The sequence below is a fragment of the Panulirus ornatus genome, chromosome 4 (assembly GCF_036320965.1).
Source record: "Panulirus ornatus isolate Po-2019 chromosome 4, ASM3632096v1, whole genome shotgun sequence".
Lineage (NCBI taxonomy): Eukaryota > Metazoa > Arthropoda > Malacostraca > Decapoda > Palinuridae > Panulirus > Panulirus ornatus.
Window position 1 is genome coordinate 20,482,004 of NC_092227.1, and position 21,971 is coordinate 20,503,974.

Here is a 21,971-nt window from a genome sequence, read left to right on the forward strand (position 1 = left end):
CGTTGGCTGCATAAGCTGGTGACTGAGTTTGGTAAAGTGTGTGAAAGAAGAAAGCTGAGTAGGTGTGAATAAGAGCAAGGTTATTAGGTACAGTAGGGTTGAGGGACAAGTTAATTGGGAGGTAAGTTTGAATTGAGAAATACTGGAAGAAGTGAATTGTTTTAGATATCTGGGAGTGGATTTGGCAGCGGATGTTACCATGGAAGCGGAAGTGAGTCACAGGGTGGGGGATGGGGCGAAGGTTTTGGGGAGAGTGTTGAAAAAATTATGGAAGGCGAGAACACTATCTCGGACAGCAAAAATGGGTATGTTTGAAGGAATAGTGGTTCCAACAATGTTATATGGGTGGGTTGGACCATTCTCTCATCTGTTTCCTTGCGCTACCTCGCTAACGCGGGAGACAGCGACAAACTATATATATATATATATATATATATATATATATATATATATATATATATATATATATATATATATATATATATATATATATGGAGAGAGAGAGAGAGAGAGAGAGAGAGAGAGAGAGAGAGAGAGAGAGAGAGAGAGAGAGAGACTACATTGACCCAGAAGAGGAAAGCAAAGCAGAGGGTCTCTCTCCATCCTCTATTCCCGCTGGCAACTCGCCGTATAGGATACAGCTGGGAAAAAATTCTTTGCAGAATAGATGTCTGAATCAAATAATTATAGGGAAGTCAGAAATTGTGGTGACTGCGAATATGTCATGCATCCCCTTAATTTTATACATGAAATCCAGAACAAAGGCAAACTTTGAACTCCAGCCTCGCAATTTTGTATGTGTATTACCAGCGACGTGGAAGGGTGATACAATAATTCCCTCTTGTTTCCTTATAGCAGGTTAATCAACGTTGATACGTTACCGCAGTATCACTAAGGCGAGATCGGCGGCAGAGGAGATAGCATATTATACCACTACGTTACAATGATCGGTTTAAAGTATTGTTCACTACCACAGATTGAGAGGTGATGATCAAGCCTACCTTTAGATATATTCAAGTGTGCTGCTTTGAATAACATTTTCTTGACGCTTATTCTGTGCGACGATAATATTACTGTTACATAAATATCTTGTGCAATCCATATCAGCTCTGTGACCTCCAAGTGTTAGTCTATTCCGGTAAAACTAGTGCGGAAGTTTTCTTCATCAACATTGTTGAATCCTTTACACATTTTAAAGAATTCTATTAACCTGTCTCAGAGCCGCTTGTGAGTGAAATCAAACTCAAACCTCGTAATCGTTATCATATGGTTTATGTAAGTAAGGCATCAATGTAGTTGCTCTTCGCTGCAAAGGGCCCAGAAGTACACCGTATATTAAGGGAGGAGTCCAGCTAGACCTAATGATGATAGCAGTACTACATCGTTACTTTGATATGTCAAGTTTCTGTTGATAAATCCTTACATTCTATTTGCTATCTTAGCTGCTTCATTACAACGATGGGAGACTTTAATGCTGTCAGAGACAGTGACACTTAAATAAAGGGGTGTATTTCGTCTTGTGTTCCAACAGTTCATAATCCCACTTTTTGTTGAGGTTTTTACTTTAAAAAGCTGATATTTATCAACACTAAACGGCATTTGCCATTTTTGGACCATTTATCTGTTCCATCTAGATCCTGTTGTAATGTCAGCTTATTATCTTCAGTTAATATAACTTTGCTAATCTTTGTATCGCTTGCAACTCTAGACACTATGTGATCAGCTCTACATCAACATCAATGACATTAATGTAGAATTATAAGGCCCAAGACGGATCCCTGGGGAACCCCACTTGTAACGGGTGACCACGGTCATGATTCACTTTTCACTACATTTCATTTCCCATTATGTAAGCACTCTTCCATCTAGTGTCCTCTGCAGATCTCTTTTTCTTTAATTTCTTTCTTTCAACCCAGATGGTCTTGATTGGGGCATATTATTTGTTCCTGCGATGTCGATCTCAATAAAAGAAAAAAAGAGAGATGATCAAGGCCCCAACTTTAAGCATCAACTTATCGAGAGAGACTTTGTCGAATGCTTTCTGGAAGCTGAGAAATATAATACATATTGCTCTAGTCTTGTCGTGGGTAATGAATGATTTATGATAAAATTCCAAAGGGTTTGTGAAGCATGATCTGCGCTTTCTAAATCCATGCTCTGAATTGTTGATCAGACTGTCAGCCAAAGTACGATTTTATCTCTGATCGGCTTCAGCCAGAAGTTTGCCAATTATTCGACGTGGTGCTAACATGACGTTAATTGTCAGATATTTCACGGTTTCCCTTTCAGAAAATAAGAGTACTGTCTGCCAGACTCCAGTCCTGCAATGCTATTCTGTCCTGGGGAAATTTATTGATCGTACGGGCTAACAGTTTGCGAGAGAGAGAGAGAGAGAGAGAGAGAGAGAGAGAGAGAGAGAGAGAGAGAGAGAGAGAGAGAGAGAGAGAGAGAGAGAGAGAGAGAGAGAGAGAGAGAGAGAGAGAGAGAGAGAGAGAGAGAGAGAGAGAGAGAGAGAGAGATCAGCAGCCGACCGGAGAACCCCATGATAATGGTGATGATGAAGAATACTTTATCTAAAAGCTGTCATCTCGTGCCTTTCCCGCCATCTTTTACATTGCCAGTTACGACGCCGAATCACCTCCCACAACACCATACCACCACACACCACCACACCACACCACACCACCACCACCAACACCACTCTCATCGCGCCACACCACCCACACTTAACATTATAAATACAGAAATGTATAGGTAGATGGAGAGAGATATGGATTAAAGACCATCTCTGTCTTGAACAAATTTATGAGTTGGCAACGGTGAGACAGAGAGTAATATGTGAGGTACGTACTGGGTGTCGGGAGGCCCACGACGCCGCCAAGAGACACAAGGCAGCGCGAGATTTATTCCAAGTGCCACATCTCTCCAGCCACCTTCCCCCATCCCTCTCCAATCTTCCTCCATTCCTCCCCCTCTCCCCGCTCCTCCCTCTTCCCCATTCCAAGAATATTGTCCTAAATCCTCTCTCAGGCGCGTGTACCCAGCTCGGGTTTTTCCCATTCAAATGCTTTCATCCTAACTTCCGTGACAAGGGTCTGCAATTTCCAGCCAGCCACGTTGTAAATCCTCCCGGAACTTACCTCAGTTTTACACCAGATTCTCCCTGGCATCTTTTTTTTCTGAACTGATAAGAAAATGTTGTGAGGGAGGGAGCTGTGGCGTTGTGAGAGGTAGATGTTGTTTGCGGTTAGGGTGTCTGGAGGAGGGAGTTGGTGAGGCTGGCTTGAAGAGGGAGTTGGGAGTGAGGGTGTAAGAGGAACCAAACTGTGAATGTTTGTTTGTGTTGGAGAGTAGATCAACATCGCCAAACTCAGCAGCAATTCCACTTTTATTCTTACAAGTGTCAATGTAAGACTTAAGATGATCATTGGAAGGAAGTAGAAAACGCATGAAATCAACATCTTAGTTGGATATCTTTTTCCTCCCGCCAAAAGTGCATTCATAACTCGGCATTCACTTCTGTAGCTGTTCCATTCACACATGATTTCAGACCGACAGACAGACAGTTCATTTCGCTCAGACTGTTTACACAGCATGGAGCAAGCCTCATTCAGGCAAACTTCATCTTATGATGCAGGTTAATTCCTTTATCAACATCATCAACGAGGAGCTCCTCTCAATACTCTCACTTCTGGCATTCTGGAAAGTCTCTAAGAAATGTTTGGACTACGAGTCCTCACGTTTCTGCTTCCATATCATAATGTTTCTACCTCATTTTCTGACTGCAGCTTTTCTTTCCTTTCCGACCGTCGTAATTGAACAATGAGGAATGACGTATATTTTGAGGTCCTTCATCAAGAGTAAGGTAAAAGAATTATCCATGATTCTTCTCACACAAGTACTTTGTCGTATCATTCCTCTGCCATCAATACACTGTAGTTTAGCATGGATAACATCAATGTGTTCAGGTCATCTACCAGATTATGATACTTTTGATATGTTGTTTGTTTATTCATGTGTGTGCATGTGTGTGTGTGTGTGTGTGTGTGTGTGTGTGTGTGTGTGTGTGTGTGTGTGTATGTGTGTGTGTGTGTGTGTGTGTGTGTGTGTGTGTGTGTGTATGTGTGTGTGTGTGTGTGTTTAATCACATACCTATTTGTATAGTACTATGAGTTTTATACTCACGGGACCCCATTTCATGAGTATTCTCCAACATAAGCCTTTTAAACTTCTGCAAGCCGGCTATATTTACCATGTTCACTACTTGTATGCCATAAATGCATTCAGTTCATCATTTTCAACAACTTTCTTCCTTAAAATCAGGTTCTATGGTCTGGATGCTCTATCCATACATCTTTCGAAGAACTGTTTACTGTCTAAACCATCAGTCATCCAGTTCACAAACGTAGAGGTTGTGATAAGTCACCTACCACTCTTCTCTCTTTCATGGTGGGCAAGTTTAAGGCCTCAAGCCTTTCCCTGCAACCCTGGACCTTCTCTATCAACTCTTTGAGCTGCTTCAGGTACGGTGACCAAACATGAGCAGCATATTCTAGTCTAGGCCTAATGTAGAATTTGACTGGCTAGTGAAATCATTTCTTATCCACGTACTTGACTGCTATCTAAATAATTGCCATTTAGTCTCATTTACTGATTTCTTAATGTGGGGCCTGGATGTAGAAAGGGAGCTGTGGTTTCGGTGCATTATACATGACAGCTAGAGACTGAGTGTGAACGAATGTAGACTTTGTTGTCTTTTCCTAGCGCTACCTCGCGCGCGTGCGGGGGAGGGGGTTGTCATTTCATGTGTGGTGGGGTAGCGACGGAAATGAATAAAGGCAGCAAGTATGAATTATGTACATGTGTATATATGAATATGTCTGTGTATGTATATATATATATATATATATATATATATATATATATATATATATATATATATATATATATATATATATATATATATATATATATATATATATATATGTTGAAATGTATAGGTGTGTATATGTGCGTGTGTGGACGTGTATGTATATACATGTGCATGTGGGTAGGTTGGGCCATTCTTTCGTCTGTTTCCTTGCGCTACCTCGCTGACGCGGGAGACAGCGACAAAGTATAATAAATAGAATATGAATATATATATATATATATATATATATATATATATATATATATATATATATATATATATATATATATATATATATATATATATATATATTCCTATGAGTCCACGGGGAAAATGAAACACGATAAGTTCCCAAGTGGACTTTCGTGTAATAATCAAATCAACAGGGGAAATACAAGAAAGAAATATAAGTCAGCCGATATACAACGAAGAGATGTAGCTATTACACCATTTGGTAAACAAGTGATTGTCCAAGGCAGACAACGAGCTTATCATAAACTTACTTTGTGGACAAGAAAGAGAATTGTTTACAAATTTTATCAACAATAAAGCTATCCATTTTGCAAAAACCTTCACTAATATTAAGGATATAATTCTTTTTGTATTTAATAATGGAAGATTCACTGATATTTCTCGTGGTACTTGAGTTAGCGTTAATAAATGAGAAGGCATTACTCCAGTCAATACAATGATCATACTTTTCAACGTGATTAAACAAGGCATTTGATTCCTGTCCTCTTCTTATACTATATTTATGTTACTTACGTCTAACAGAAAGATCCTTACCAGTCTGCCCAACATAAACTTTATCACAATTTCTACATGGCACTTCATAGATGTATCCAGGAGAATTTTCTGATGAGTTCCTGATTATGATATTCTTTATAGTATTATTTTTGCTGAAGGCAACATTTACATTAAAGGATTTAAGCAACATGGGAAGTAAACTAAATTATTATCAAAAGGGAGAACTAAAAGACTCTTGGTATCAATGGGAGGTTTGGGTTTAACTCTATAAAATGATTTCTTTGCTAACTTAAGGGATTTATCAATGAAAGATCTGGGGTACATTGACTGGAATAATGCCATCTCAGTTATCAACTCTAACTCCAGTACCACGGGAAATATCACTGAATCTTCTATTATTGAATACTCAAAGAATTATAACTTTAATATTAGTGATGGTCTATACAAATTGGATAGCTTTGTTGTTGGTAAAATTTGTAAACAATTCCCCTTCTTGTCTACATAATAAGTTTATGATACGCTCGTTTTCTGTCTTGGACAATCACTTGTTTACCAAATGGCGTCCTAGCTACGTCTCATCGTTGTACATCAGCTGACTTATATTTCTTTCTTGTATCTCCCGTGATGATGTGACTATCACAAGAAAGTGCACTTGTGAACTTATCGTGTTTCATTTTCCCCGTGGACTAATAGGAATATACTTGATCACGCGAAAAATTGTGACCCTTTCCAACAAATATATATATATATATATATATATATATATATATATATATATATATATATATATATATATATATATATATATATATATATATCAGGGGAGACACAAGAGATGAATATAACAGTCAGATGATATACATCGAAGAGACGAAGCTAGGACGCCATTTGGTAAACATGACTGTTATATTCCTCTCATAGGAATATCTTGATCACGCGCAAAATTGTGATCCTTTCCAACAAATATATATATATATATATATATATATATATATATATATATATATTTCATTTATCTATTTTATTTATTTTGCTTTGTCGCTGTCTCCCGCGTTTGCGAGGTAGCGCAAGGAAACAGACGAAAAAAATGGTCCAACCCACCCCTATACACATGTATATACACACACGTCCACACACGCAAATATACATACCAATACATCTCAATGTAAACATATATATACACACACAGACACATACATATATACTCATACACACAATTCAAACTGTCTGCCTTTATTCATTCCCATCGCCACCTCGCCACACATGGAATACCATCCCCCTCCCCCCTCATGTGTGCGAGGTAGCGCTAGGAAAAGACAACAAAGGCCTCATTCGTTCACACCCAGTCTCTAGCTGTCATGCAATAATGCCCGAAACCACAGCTCCCTTTCCACATCTAGGCCCCACACAACTTTCCATGGCTTACCCCAGACGCTTCACATGCCCTGATTCAATCCACTGACAGCACGTCAACCCCGGCATACCACATCGATCCAATTCATTCTATTCCTTGCCCGCCTTTCACCCTCCTGCATGTTCAGGCCCCGATCACTCAAAATCTTTTTCACTCCATCTTTCCACCTCCAATTTGGTCCCCCACATCTCCTCGTTCCCTCCACCTCCGACACATATATCCTCTTGGTCAATCTTTCCTCACTCATTCTCTCCATGCGCCCAAACCATTTCAAAACACCCTCTTCTGCTCTCTCAACCACCCTCTTTTTATTTCCACACATCTCTCTCACCCTTACATTACTTACTCGATCAAACCACCTCACACCACATATTGTCCTCAAACATCTCATTTCCTGCACATCCACCCTCCTGCGCACAACTCTATTCATAGCCCACGCCTCGCAACCATACAACATTGTTGGAACCACTATTCCTTCAAACATACCCATTTTTGCTTTCCGAGATAATGTTCTCGACTTCCACACATTCTTCAAGGCCCCCAGGATTTTCGCCCCCTCCCCCACCCTATGATTCACTACCGCTTCCATGGTTCCATCCGCTGCCAGATCCACTCCCAGATATCTAAAACACTTTACTTCCTCCAGTTTTTCTCCATTCAAACTTACCTCCCAATTGACTTGACCCTCAACCCTACTGTACCTAATAACCTTGCTCTTATTCACATTTACTCTTAACTTTCTTCTTTCACACACTCTACCAAACTCCGTCACCAGCTTCTGCAGTTTCTCACATGAATCAGCCACCAGCGCTGTATCATCAGCGAACAACAACTGACTCACTTCCCAAGCTCTCTCATACCCAACAGACTTCATACTTGCCCCTCTTTCCAAAACTCTTGCATTCATCTCCCTAACAACCCCATCCATAAACAAATTAAACAACCATGGAGACATCACACACCCCTGCCGCAAACCTACATTCACTGAGAACCAATCACTTTCCCCTCTTCCTGCACGTACACATACCTTACATCCTAGATAAAAAACTTCACTGCTTCTAACAACTTGCCTCCCACACCATATATTCTTAATACCTTCCACAGAGCATCTCTATCAACTCTATCATATGCCTTCTCCAGATCCATAAAAGCTACATACAAATCCATTTGTATATATATATACATATATATATATATATATATATATATATATATATATATATATATATATATATATATATATATAGATATATATATATATATATATATATATATATATATATATATATATATATATATATATATATATATACATATATATATATATATATATATATATATATATATATATATATATATATATATATATATATATATATATATATATATATATATATATATATATATATGTATTTATATATATATATATATATATATATATATATATATATATATATATATATATATATATATATATATATATATATATTTTTTTTTTTTTCTTTTTTTTTTTTTTTGCCGCTGTCTCCCGCGTTTGCGAGGTAGCGCAAGGAAACAGACGAAAGAAATGGCCCAACCCACCCCCATACACATGTATATACATACGTCCACACACGCAAATATACATACCTACACAGCTTTCCATGGTTTACCCCAGACGCTTCACATGCCTTGATTCAATCTACTGACAGCACGTCAACCCCGGTAAACCACATCGCTCCAATTCACTCTATTCCTTGCCCTCCTTTCACCCTCCTGCATGTTCAGGCCCCCGATCACACAAAATCTTTTTCACTCCATCTTTCCACCTCCAATTTGGTCTCTCTCTTCTCCTCGTTCCCTCCACCTCCGACACATATATTCTCTTGGTCAATCTTTCCTCACTCATTCTCTCCATGTGCCCGAACCATTTCAAAACACCCTCTTCTGCTCTCTCAACCACGCTCTTTTTATTTCCACACATCTCTCTTACCCTTACGTTACTTACTCGATCAAACCACCTCACACCACACATTGTCCTCAAACATCTCATTTCCAGCACATCCATCCTCCTGCGCACAACTCTATCCATAGCCCACGCCTCGCAACCATACAACATTGTTGGAACCACTATTCCTTCAAACATACCCATTTTTGCTTTCCGAGATAATGTTCTCGACTTCCACACATTCTTCAAGGCTCCCAGAATTTTCGCCCCCTCCCCCACCCTATGATCCACTTCCGCTTCCATGGTTCCATCCGCTGCCAGATCCACTCCCAGATATCTAAAACACTTCACTTCCTCCAGCCTTTCTCCATTCAAACTCACCTCCCAATTGACTTGACCCTCAACCCTACTGTACCTAATAACCTTGCTCTTATTCACATTTACTCTTAACTTTCTTCTTTCACACACTTTACCAAACTCAGTCACCAGCTTCTGCAGTTTCTCACATGAATCAGCCACCAGCGTTGTATCATCAGCGAACAACAAATGACTCACTTCCCAAGCTCTCTCATACCCAACAGACTTCATACTTGCCCCTCTTTCCAAAACTCTTGCATTCACCTCCCTAACAACCCCATCCATAAACAAATTAAACAACCATGGAGACATCACACACCCCTGCCGCAAACCTACATTCACTGAGAACCAATCACTTTCCTCTCTTCCTACACGTACACATGCCTTACATCCTCGACAAAAACTTTTCACTGCTTTTAACAACTTGCCTCCCACACCATATATTCTTAATACCTTCCACAGAGCATCTCTATCAACTCTATCATATGCCTTCTCCAGGGTATATATATATATATATATATATATATATATATATATATATATATATATATATATATATATATATATATATATATATATATATATATATGCATAAAACCACAGATTTCATGCATATACTAGATCACGTGCACCACTGTGACCTCTTGCAATATATTCAACTTTCTAAAATGGGAAACAGCAGGAGTCATGCGGGGAGTCCTCATCCTACTCGAAGGCTCAGATTGGGGTGTCTAAATGTGTGTTGATGTAACTAAGATGAGAAAAAGGAGAGACAGGTAGTGTGTTTCAGGAAAGGAACCTGGATGTTTTGGCTCTAAGTGAAAGAAGCTCAAGGGTAAAGGGAAAAGTGGTTTGGGAATGTCGTGGGAATAAAGTCAGGGGTTGGTGAGAGAACAAAAGCAAAGGAAGGAGTAGCACTCCTCCTGAAGCAGGAGTTGTGGGAGTATGTTACAAAGTTTATGAAAGTAAACTCTAGATTGATATTGGTAAAACTGAAAGTAGATGGAGATAGATGGGTGATTATTGGTGCCTATGCACCTGGTCATCAGTAGAAAGATCATGAGAGGCAGGTGTTTTGGGAGCAGCTGAGTGAGTGTGTTAGCAGCTTTGATGCACGAGAGCGGGTTATGGTGATGGTTGATATAAGTACAATGGTGAGTAATGTATCAATTGAGGGTATAACTGTTGTACAAGGGCTATTCAGTGTTGTAAATGGTAATGGTGAGGAGCTTGTGCATTTGTGTGCTGAAAAAGGACCGGTGATTTGCAATACCTGGTTTAAGAATAGAGGTATACATAAGTATACGTATGTGAGTTGGAGAGATGGTCGGAGGGCGTTATTGGATTACGTGTTAATTGGTAAGCATGTAAAAGAGAGACTTTTGGATGTTAATGTGCTGAGAGGGGCAGCTGAAGCGATATCTGATCACTATCTGTGGAAGCGAAGGTGAAGATGTGTAGAGATTTTCAGAAAAGAAAAGAGAAGGTTGGGGAGAAGAGAGTGATGAGAGAAAGTGAGCATGGAAAGTAACCTGTGTGAGGAACTACCAGGAGAGACTGAGTGTAGAATGACAAAAGGGAAGAGGAAATGACGTAAGGGGAGTGAGGGAGGAATGGGATGTATTTAAGGAAGCAGTGATGGCTTGCGCAAAAGATGCATGTGGCATGAGAAAGGTGGGAGATGGGCAGATAAGAAAGGGTAGTGAGCGGTGGGATGAAGAAGTAAGATTGTTGGTGAAAGAGAAGAGAAAGGCGTATGGACGATTTTTGAGGGGAAGTAGTGCAAATGACTGGGAGATGTATAAAAGAAAGCGGCAGGAGGTCATGAGAAAGGTGCAAGAGTGAAAAAGAGGGCAAATGAGAGTTGGGGTGAGACAGCATCATTAAATTTTAAGTAGAATAAAAAGATGTTTTGGAAGGAGGTAAATAAAGTCCGTAAGACAAGTGAACACATGGGAACATCGGTGAAGGGGGCAAATGGGGAGGTAATAACAAGTAGTGATGAAGTGAGGAGATGGAGTGAGTATTTTGAAGCTTCCTTGAATGCGTTTGATGATAGAGTTGCAGATATAGAGCGTTTTGGTCGGGGTGCTATGCGAAGTGAGAGGGTCAGGGAGAATCGTTTAGTTAACAGAGAAGAGATAGTGAAAGCTTTGCAGAAGAGGAAAGTAGGCAAGGCGGCGGGTTTGGATGGTATTGCAGTGGCTTTTAAAAAAAGTGGGTGACTGTGTTGTTGATTGGTTGGTAAAGATATTCAGTGTATGTATGGATCATGGTGAAGTGCCTGAGGATTAGCGGAATGCATGCATAATGCCATTGTACAAAGGCAATGAGGATAAAGGTGAATGTTCAAATTTCAGAAGCATATGTCTGCTGAGTATTCTTGGGAAATTATATGGTAAGGTAGTGATTGAGAGGGTGAGGGCATGTACAGAACATCAGAATGGGGAAGAGTAGTGTGGTTTCAGAAGTGGTAGTGGATGTGTGGATCAGGTGTTTGCTTTGAAGAATGTATGTGAGAAATACTTAGAAAAACAAATGGATTTGCATATAGCATTTATGGATCTGGAGATGGTACGTGATAGGGTTGATAGAGATGCTTTGTGGTAGGTTTTAAGAGTATATGGTCTTTGAGGTAAGCTGCTAGAAGCAGTGAAAAGTTTTTACCATGGATGTAAGACATGTGTTCGAGAAAGAATAGAGGAAAGTGATTGGTTCCCAGTGAATGTCGGTTTGCGGCAAGGGAGCGTGGTGTCTCCATGGTTGTTTAATTTGCTTATGGATGGGGTGGTTATGGAGGTGAATGCAAGAGTTTTGGAGAGAGGGGCAAGTATACAGTCTATTCTGGATGAGAAGGCTTGGGAAGTGAGTCAGTTGTTGTTCGCTGATGATACAGCGCTGGTGGGTGATTCGAGTGAGAAACTGCAGAAGTTTGTGACTGAGTTTGGTAAAGAGTGTCAAAGAATAAATTCAGAGTAAATGAGAGTAAGAGCAAGTTACACTTCCTGACTGCAGAACCTTGCAGCATGCACAGCACCTACCTGTTTGTAGACTTCAATGTTCACCATTCCACTTGGCTCATCATAAACACATCCATGAACCCGGAGGTGAGCTACTCATAAACCAACAAAACCAGACTCCTATCCCACCCCTGACAGCAGGCGAACTCGTCAGACATCACATTCTGCTCACCAGCACTACACATAAGGATCAAATGGTACACGATACACGACCCATCCTCTAACTACTTGCCCACTCTAATAACATTCCATCTAGCCCAGCCAATCAATACAATCACAGAAAAACAAACAAAAAACTTTAGGAAAGCAGACTCACACAGCACAAAGAAACAAAGTTTTAAAAGTTCAGTACAGATGATTTCTCATACCTAAATCATGCAGTCTCATACATCAACATCTCCAACGAAGGCAACAAAAAGCACATACACAAAGGCACAACAACAACAACAACAACAAACCTAAATTTATCCCCAAAGTCACACATTTTATAAAGCAAATAACCAGCTCAGACAAAACTATTCACCATCAAAGAAATCGGGAAACAATTCGACACTCTGAACGTAACCATCACTAACTTCATCAAAACTGAAAATTGACACTTTTTCCTCAACACAGTAAATCACAAGACCCACGGCAACCCACTCTGGCGCACAGTATAGATAATCGACTGTAGTTGAACTAGTCCAGACTCCACTTATGAAGCATTTCTCACCAGTTCAAAAAAATACCTTCTCCCAAAAAATACAAGAAATGCAATGCAAGAAAAACTTAAAGAACATTCCTGTTCCAGGCACTGACAAAATATCGGACTTTCACATTTAATACCATGACCCATTTACAAACCGAGCGCTTACAGATATATCTTCAACCACTCCTCATTACACAAGACCCTAAACAACTGGTAACTCGCCAGCATAATACCATTCCTAAATCCCTCTAAACCACCTAACTTCTCCTCTTCCCACCGCCCTATACTACTTTTATCATCAGCATCCAAACTTTGAGAAAAAAAATCCACAACAAATCAAAGAAAACATTCCAGTCTCACCCACCAAGCATGGCGTCAAACCCAAACACTACCACCACACTACACACAAATCTCTCACAACACAACTTAGATGGATTCAACCAACCACAACGCCCTCCCGCATACTACCAGAGGCAACAGATATCAATGAAGCATTTGACACTGTGCCCCAACACAATCTCACGCAAAGAATACTTAATATTACCCTCAACAGCAATGACAAAAATAATGTTGGCCACTTTCAAGCCCTTATCACTGAAATCCTAATAGTGTACACCAGGCCACTTATTTACACCACTGTTTAACACAAGTATTACTTCCATTGGAAGAATATTTGACATTATTGAGAATTCTTTCAAGCACACAATATCATAAGCCTTTTCTAGATACATAAGGCCATTTCTTTTTCACAAGCCCACTCACTGCGGAGGCCCCAAATATCATGTATACCCCCAATGCGGCACTTCTAGAAAAACAGTCCTTGTTGCTTTTTTTCATGTCGTATGATGTAGCCAATCTTTCACATAATATTATATACGACAGTTGAGGAGATCTGTACTCCCGTGTGTGAGGAGGCTCAATGATATTATATAAGACAGTTGAGGAGATCTGTACTCCCGTGTGTGATGAAGCTCAAAGATGATTTTTCTTTTTTCCAGGCGATCAAGGCCACCGTCACAGCCGCCTCTGCCAGACATACGATGCTTCTTCGTCATATGACGCAATATATATATATATATATATATATATATATATATATATATATATATATATATATATATATATATATATATATAGCTGTGGTTTCGGTGCATTATTACATGACAGCTAGAGATTGAGTGTGAACGAATGGGGCCTTTGGTGTCTCTTCCTAGCGCTACCTCGCACACATGAGGGGGGAGGGGGTTGTTATTCCATGTGTGGCGAGGTGGCGATGGGAACAAATAAAGGCAGACAGTATGAATTCTGTACATGTGTATATATGTATATGTCTGTGTGTGTATATATATGTATACATTGAGATGTATAGGTATGTATATTTGCGTGTGTGGACGTGTATGTATATACATGTGTATGTGAGCGGTTTGGGCCATTCTTTCGTTTGTTTCCTTGCGCTACCTCGCTAACGCGGGAGACAGCGACAAAGCAAAAAAAAAAAAAAAAAATATATATATTGTTGGGGTGAAGAAAGTGTGAGAGTAGGTGAGCTTAGGAAGGAGACTTGTGTGAGGAAGTACCAGGAGAAACTGAGTACAGAATGGAAAAAGGCGAGAACAAAGGAGGTAAGGGGAGTGGGGGAGGAATGGGATGTATTTAGGGAAGCCGTGATGGCTTGCGCAAAAGATGCGTGTGGCATGAGAAGCGTGGGAGGTGGGTTGATTAGAAAAGGTAGTGAGTGGTGGGATAAAGAAGTAAGATTTTTAGTGAAAGAGAAGAGAGAGGCATTTGGACCATTTTTGCAGGGAAAAAATGCAAATGAGTGGGAGAGGTATAAAAGAAAGAGGCAGGAGGTCAAGAGAAAGGTGCAAGAGGTGAAAAAGAGGGCAAATGAGAGTTGGGGTGAGAGAGTATCATTAAATTTCAGGGAGAATAAAAAGATGTTTTGGAAGGAGGTAAATAAAGTGCTTAAGACAAGGGAGCAAATGGGAACTTCAGTGAAGGGGGCTAATGGGGAGGTGATAACAAGTAGTGGTGATGTGAGAAGGAGATGGAGTGAGTATTTTGAAGGTCTGTTGAATGTGTTTGATGATAAAGGGGCAGATATAGGGTGTTTTGGTCGAGGTGGTGTGCAAAATGAGAGGGTTAGGGAAAATGATTTGGTAAATAGAGAAGAGGTAGTAAAAGCTTTACGGAAGATGAAAGCCGGCAAGGCAGCAGGTTTGGATGGTATTGCAGTGGAATTCATTAGAAAAGGAGGTGACTGTATTGTTGACTGGTTGGTGAGGTTATTTAATGTATGTATGATTCATGGTGAGGTGCCTGAGGATTGGCGGAATGCTTGCATAGTGCCATTGTACAAAGGCAAAGGGGATAAGAGTGAGTACTCAAATTACAGAGGTATAAGTTTGTTTAGTATTCCTGGTAAATTATATGGGAGGGTATTGATTGAGAGGGTGAAGGCATGTACAGAGCATCAGATTGGGGAAGAGCAGTGTGGTTTCAGAAGTGGTAGAGGATGTGTGGATCAGGTGTTTGCTTTGAAGAATGTATGTGAGAAATACTTAGAAAAACAAATAGATTTGTATGTAGCATTTATTGATCTGGAGAAGGCATATGATAGAGTTGATAGAGATGCTCTGTGGAAGGTTTTAAGAATATATGGAGTGGGAGGCAAGTTGTTAGAAGCAGTGAAAAGTTTTTATCGAGGATGTAAGGCATGTGTACGTGTAGGAAGAGAGGAAAGTGATTGGTTCTCAGTGAATGTAGGTTTGCTGCAGGGGTGTGTGATGTCTCCATGGTTGTTTAATTTTTTTTTGGATGGGGTTGTTAGGGAGGTGAATGCAAGAGTTTTGGAAAGAGGGGCAAGTATGAAGTCTGTTGTGGATGAGAGAGCTTGGGAAGTGAGTCAGTTGTTGTTCGCTGATGATACAGCGCTGGTGGCTGATTCATGTAAGAAACTGCAGAAGCTGGTGACGGAGTTTGGTAAAATGTGTGAAAGAAGAAAGTTAAGAGTAAATGTGAATAAGAGCAAGGTTATTAGGTGCAGTAGGGTTGAGGGTCAAGTCAATTGGGAGGTAAGTTTGAATGGAGAAAAACTGGAGGAAGTAAAGTGTTTTAGATATCTGGGAGTGGATCTGGCAGCGGATGGAACCATGGAAGCGGAAGTGGATCATAGGGTGTGGGAGGGGGCGAAATTTCTGGGAGCCTTGAAGAATGTTTGGAAGTCGAGAACATTATCTCGGAAAGCAAAAATGGGTATGTTTGAAGGAATAGTGGTTCCAACAATGTTGCAGGGGTTGCAAGGCGTGGGCTATGGATAGAGTTGTGCGCAGGAGGGTGGATGTGCTGGAAATGAGATGTTTGAGGACAATATGTGGTGTGAGGTGGTTTGATCGAGTAAGTAATGTAAGGGTAAGAGAGATGTGTGGAAATAAAAAGAGTGTGATTGAGAGAGCAGAAGAAGGTGTTTTGAAATGGTTTGGTCACATGGAGAGAATGAGTTAGGAAAGATTGACCAAGAGGATATATGTGTCAGAGGTGGAGGGAACGAGGAGAAGTGGGAGACGAAATTGGAGGTGGAAAGATGGAGTGAAAAGATTTTGAGTGATCGGGGCCTGAACATGCAGGAGGGTGAAAGGAGCGCAAGGAATAGAGTGAATTGGAACGATGTGGTATACCGGGGTCGACGTGGTGTCAATGGATTAAACCAGGGCATATGAAGCGTCTGGGGTAAACCATGGAAAGTTGTGTGGGTTCTAGATGTGGAAAGGGAGCTGTGGTTTCGGTGCATTATTACATGACAGCTAGAGACTGAGTGTGAACGAATGGGGCCTTTGGTGTCATTTCCTAGCGCTACCTCGCACACTTGAGGGGGGAGGGGGTTGTTATGTGTGGCGAGGTGGCGATGGGAATAATGGCGGACAGTATGAATTATGTACATATGTATATATGTATATGTCTGTGTGTGTATATATATGTGTACATTGAGATGTATAGGTATGTATATTTGCGTGTGTGGACGTGTATGTGTATACATGTGTATGTGGGCGGGTTGGGCCATTCTTTCGTCTGTTTCCTTGCGCTACCTCGCAGGAGCGGGAGACAACGACAAAGCAAAGTAAATAAAATAAATATATATATATATATATATATATATATATATATATATATATATATATATATATATATATATATATATTTTTTTTTTTTTTTTTTTTTTATACTTTGTCGCTGTCTCCCGCGTTTGCGAGGTAGCGCAAGGAAACAGACGAAAGAAATGGCCCAACCCCCCCCATACACATGTACATACACACGTCCACACACGCAAATATACATACCTACACAGCTTTCCTTGGTTTACCCCGGACGCTTCACATGCCTTGATTCAATCCACTGACAGCACGTCAACCCCTGTATACCACATCGCTCCAATTCCCTCTATTCCTTGCCCTCCTTTCACCCTCCTGCATGTTCAGGCCCCGATCACACAAAATCCTTTTCACTCCATCTTTCCACCTCCAATTTGATCTCCCTCTTCTCCTCGTTCCCTCCACCTCCGACACATATATCCTCTTGGTCAGTCTTTCCTCACTCATTCTCTCCATGTGCCCAAACCACTTCAAAACACCCTCTTCTGCTCTCTCAACCACGCTCTTTTTATTTCCACACATCTCTCTTACCCTTACGTTACTTACTCGATCAAACCACCTCACACCACACATTGTCCTCAAACATCTCATTTCCAGCACATCCATCCTCCTGCGCACAACTCTATCCATAGCCCACGCCTCGCAACCATACAACATTGTTGGAACCACTATTCCTTCAAACATACCCATTTTTGCTTTCCGGGATAATGTTCTCGACTTCCACACATTTTTCAAGGCTCCCAAAATTTTCGCCCCCTCCCCCACCCTATGATCCACTTCCGCTTCCATGGTTCCATCCGCTGACAGATCCACTCCCAGATATCTAAAACACTTCACTTCCTCCAGTTTTTCTCCATTCAAACTCACCTCCCAATTGACTTGACCCTCAACCCTACTGTACCTAATAACCTTGCTCTTATTCACATTTACTCTTAACTTTCTTCTTCCACACACTTTACCAAACTCCGTCACCAGCTTCTGCAGTTTCTCACATGAATCCGCCACCAGCGCTGTATCATCAGCGAACAACAACTGACTCACTTCCCAAGCTCTCTCATCCCCAACAGACTTCATACTTGCCCCTCTTTCCAAGACTCTTGCATTTACCTCCCTAACAACCCCCTCCATAAACAAATTAAACAACCATGGAGACATCACACACCCCTGCCGCAAATCTACATTCACTGAGAACCAATCACTTTCCTCTCTTCCTACACGTACACATGCCTTACATCCTCGATAAAAACTTTTCACTGCTTCTAACAACTTGCCTCCCACACCATATATTCTTAATACCTTCCACAGAGCATCTCTATCAACTCTATCATATGCCTTCTCCAGATCCATAAATGCTACATACAAATCCATTTGCTTTTCTAAGTATTTCTCACATACATTCTTCAAAGCAAACACCTGATCCACACATCCTCTACCACTTCTGAAACCACACTGCTCTTCCCCAATCTGATGCTCTGTACATGCCTTCACCCTCTCAATCAATACCCTCCCATATAATTTACCAGGAATACTCAACAAACTTATACCTCTGTAATTTGAGCACTCACTCTTATCCCCTTTGCCTTTGTACAATGGCACTATGCACGCATTCCGCCAATCCTCAGGCACCTCACCATGAGTCATACATACATTAAATAACCTTACCAACCAGTCAACAATACAGTCACCCCCTTTTTTTATAAATTCCACTGCAATACCATCCAAACCTGCTGCCTTGCCGGCTTTCATCTTCCGCAAAGCTTTTACTACCTCTTCTCTGTTTACCAAATCATTTTCCCTAACCCTCTCACTTTGCACACCACCTCGACCCAAACACCCTATATCTGCCACTCTGTCATCAGACACATTCAACAAACCTTCAAAATACTCATTCCATCTCCTTCTCACATCACCACTACTTGTTATCACCTCCCCATTTACGCCCTTCACTGAAGTTCCCATTTGCTCCCTTGTCTTACGCACCCTATTTACCTCCTTCCAGAACATCTTTTTATTCTCCCTAAAATTTACTGATAGTCTCTCACCCCAACTCTCATTTGCCCTTTTTTTCACCTCTTGCACCTTTCTCTTGACGTCTTGTCTCTTTCTTTTATACTTCTCCCACTCAATTGCATTTTTTCCCTGCAAAAATCGTCCAAATGCCTCTCTCTTCTCTTTCACTAATACTCTTACTTCTTCATCCCACCACTCACTACCCTTTCTAAACAGCCCACCTCCCACTCTTCTCATGCCACAAGCATCTTTTGCGCAATCCATCATTGATTCCCTAAATACATCCCATTCCTCCCCCACTCCCCTTACTTCCATTGTTCTCACCTTTTTCCATTCTGTACACAGTCTCTCCTGATACTTCCTCACACAGGTCTCCTTCCCAAGCTCACTTACTCTCACCACCTTCTTCACCCCAACATTCACTCTTCTTTTCTGAAAACCCATACTAATCTTCACCTTAGCCTCCACAAGATAATGATCAGACATCCCTCCAGTTGCACCTCTCAGCACATTGACATCCAAAAGTCTCTCTTTCGCACGCCTGTCAATTAACACGTAATCCAATAACGCTCTCTGGCCATCTCTCCTACTTACATAAGTATACTTATGTATATCTCGCTTTTTAAACCAGGTATTCCCAATCATCAGTCCTTTTTCAGCACATAAATCTACAAGCTCTTCACCATTTCCATTTACAACACTGAACACCCCATGCATACCAATTATTCCCTCAACTGCCACATTACTCACCTTTGCATTCAAATCACCCATCACTATAACCCGGTCTCGTGCATCAAAACCGCTAACACACTCATTTAGCTGCTCCCAAAACACTTGCCTCTCATGATCTTTCTTCTCATGCCCAGGTGCATATGCACCAATAATCACCCACCTCTCTCCATCAACTTTCAATTTTACCCATATTAATCGAGAATTTACTTTCTTACATTCTATCACATACTCCCACAACTCCTGTTTCAGGAGTATTGCTACTCCTTCCCTTGCTCTTGTCCTCTCACTAACCCTGACTTCACTCCCCAGACATTTCCAAACCACTCTTCCCCTTTACCCTTGAGCTTCGTTTCACTCAGAGCCAAAACATCCAGGTTCCTTTCCTCAACATACTACCTATCTCTCCTTTTTTCACATCTTGGTTACATCCACACACATTTAGGCACCCCACTCTGAGCCTTCGAGGAGGATGAGCACTCCCCGCGTGACTCCTTCTTCTGTTTCCCATTTTAGAAAGTTAATACAAGGAGGGAGGATTTCCGGCCCCCCGCTCCCGTCCCCTCTAGTCGCTTTCTACGACACGCGAGGAATACGTGGGAAGTATTCTTTCACCCCTATCCCCAGGGATAATATACATATATAAATATACATATGCACTATATTTCACTACAAAATCGTCCATACTTCGTATACTCAAACGTATAACAATTCTCTCACTATAACAGGTAATTTACCTCTTACAAATGACTGATGTCTCGGATTTCCTTTATGTCTACATATACACATTATACTTTTCTAATTTCAGGAATTGGTTATCGTATAGCACACCTGAAACTTAGTCTGAAACACCTATTTATCATGAATATCAAACTGAGTTCTTTCCTGTATATATTATCATAAACTTACGCAACTTGGTCATTACTGTAATCACAAAACAAAAGAAATCTTTACCTCGTGAGGTGACGTGAACGTAGAACGGCTGCTGCTTGAAGATGGTGGTTGTGTTCTTTCACGAAACCGAATGCCGAATTAATTCAGTCGCTGGTCATGTCCATTACATCACTATCAAAGTACGACTGTGAATAACTCAGCCCCCTAGAATTTCATAACACAGCAAACACCTGTCATACATGATTACTCTGTCAAGAACTATTGAGGCAATGGCGGACGCAATAAAAGCACCTCCATTCTTCACACTTTGAACTGGCCTCTACCTCATCACTGTAAATATGCTCCTGAAAACTACGTTCGCTACACTCTCGATCAAAAGTTGGCTAAGTACGATATAATGTATCTCATAAATCCGTGTACTAATTGATATTTTCTTAAACGACTTGCGGCGCGACGATTTGTGCATACATACAACCCCCCGGGGGCACTGTGATGGTTACAGGCCTCTCAAGCAGGAAAAAATATGGACAAATGTAATGCAAAACCCTCTGAGATGCCAGTAATGAATTTCGATTAGATAACTCCCCTACCATCGCACGTGCCCTATTTCAAAATGGGGTCTCACCTCCGGGATACCCACAGTCAACTTGCCGATTATCAGCAGTCAATGGCGCTAGAGCTCTCGCCAGTTTTTGCCTCCAGAAAACAAGACAAAACATGAATTTCACCACCAACTCCTCTCCTTCAAGCCTACTACTTGCATAGCATCAGGTTTCAATTAGTCTTTCGTCTCATTGATGACGATCCTGCAATATACATTTCCAATTAGCTCAAAAGATTACCTCTCAAGTACATTAACAAAATGGTTAACCTTCAAAAATAGTCAACGTAGTTGCATCTTTCCAAGCAAATAAAGCAGTTCATCATATTTCCCTGTCTTTATATTATTAACCAATACAAAAGTTTCACATTATAGGAAAAAAAAAATCAAAGTAGAACTCTGACATTTACGTTAATCTTTCCCCAGTAAAATGTGACCAGTGGTGTTCACTCCTCGTGTCATGCGTCACAACATGGGCAAACAATGCTGACGAGGTAGTTCGCTGATCACATGTTATCATGAAA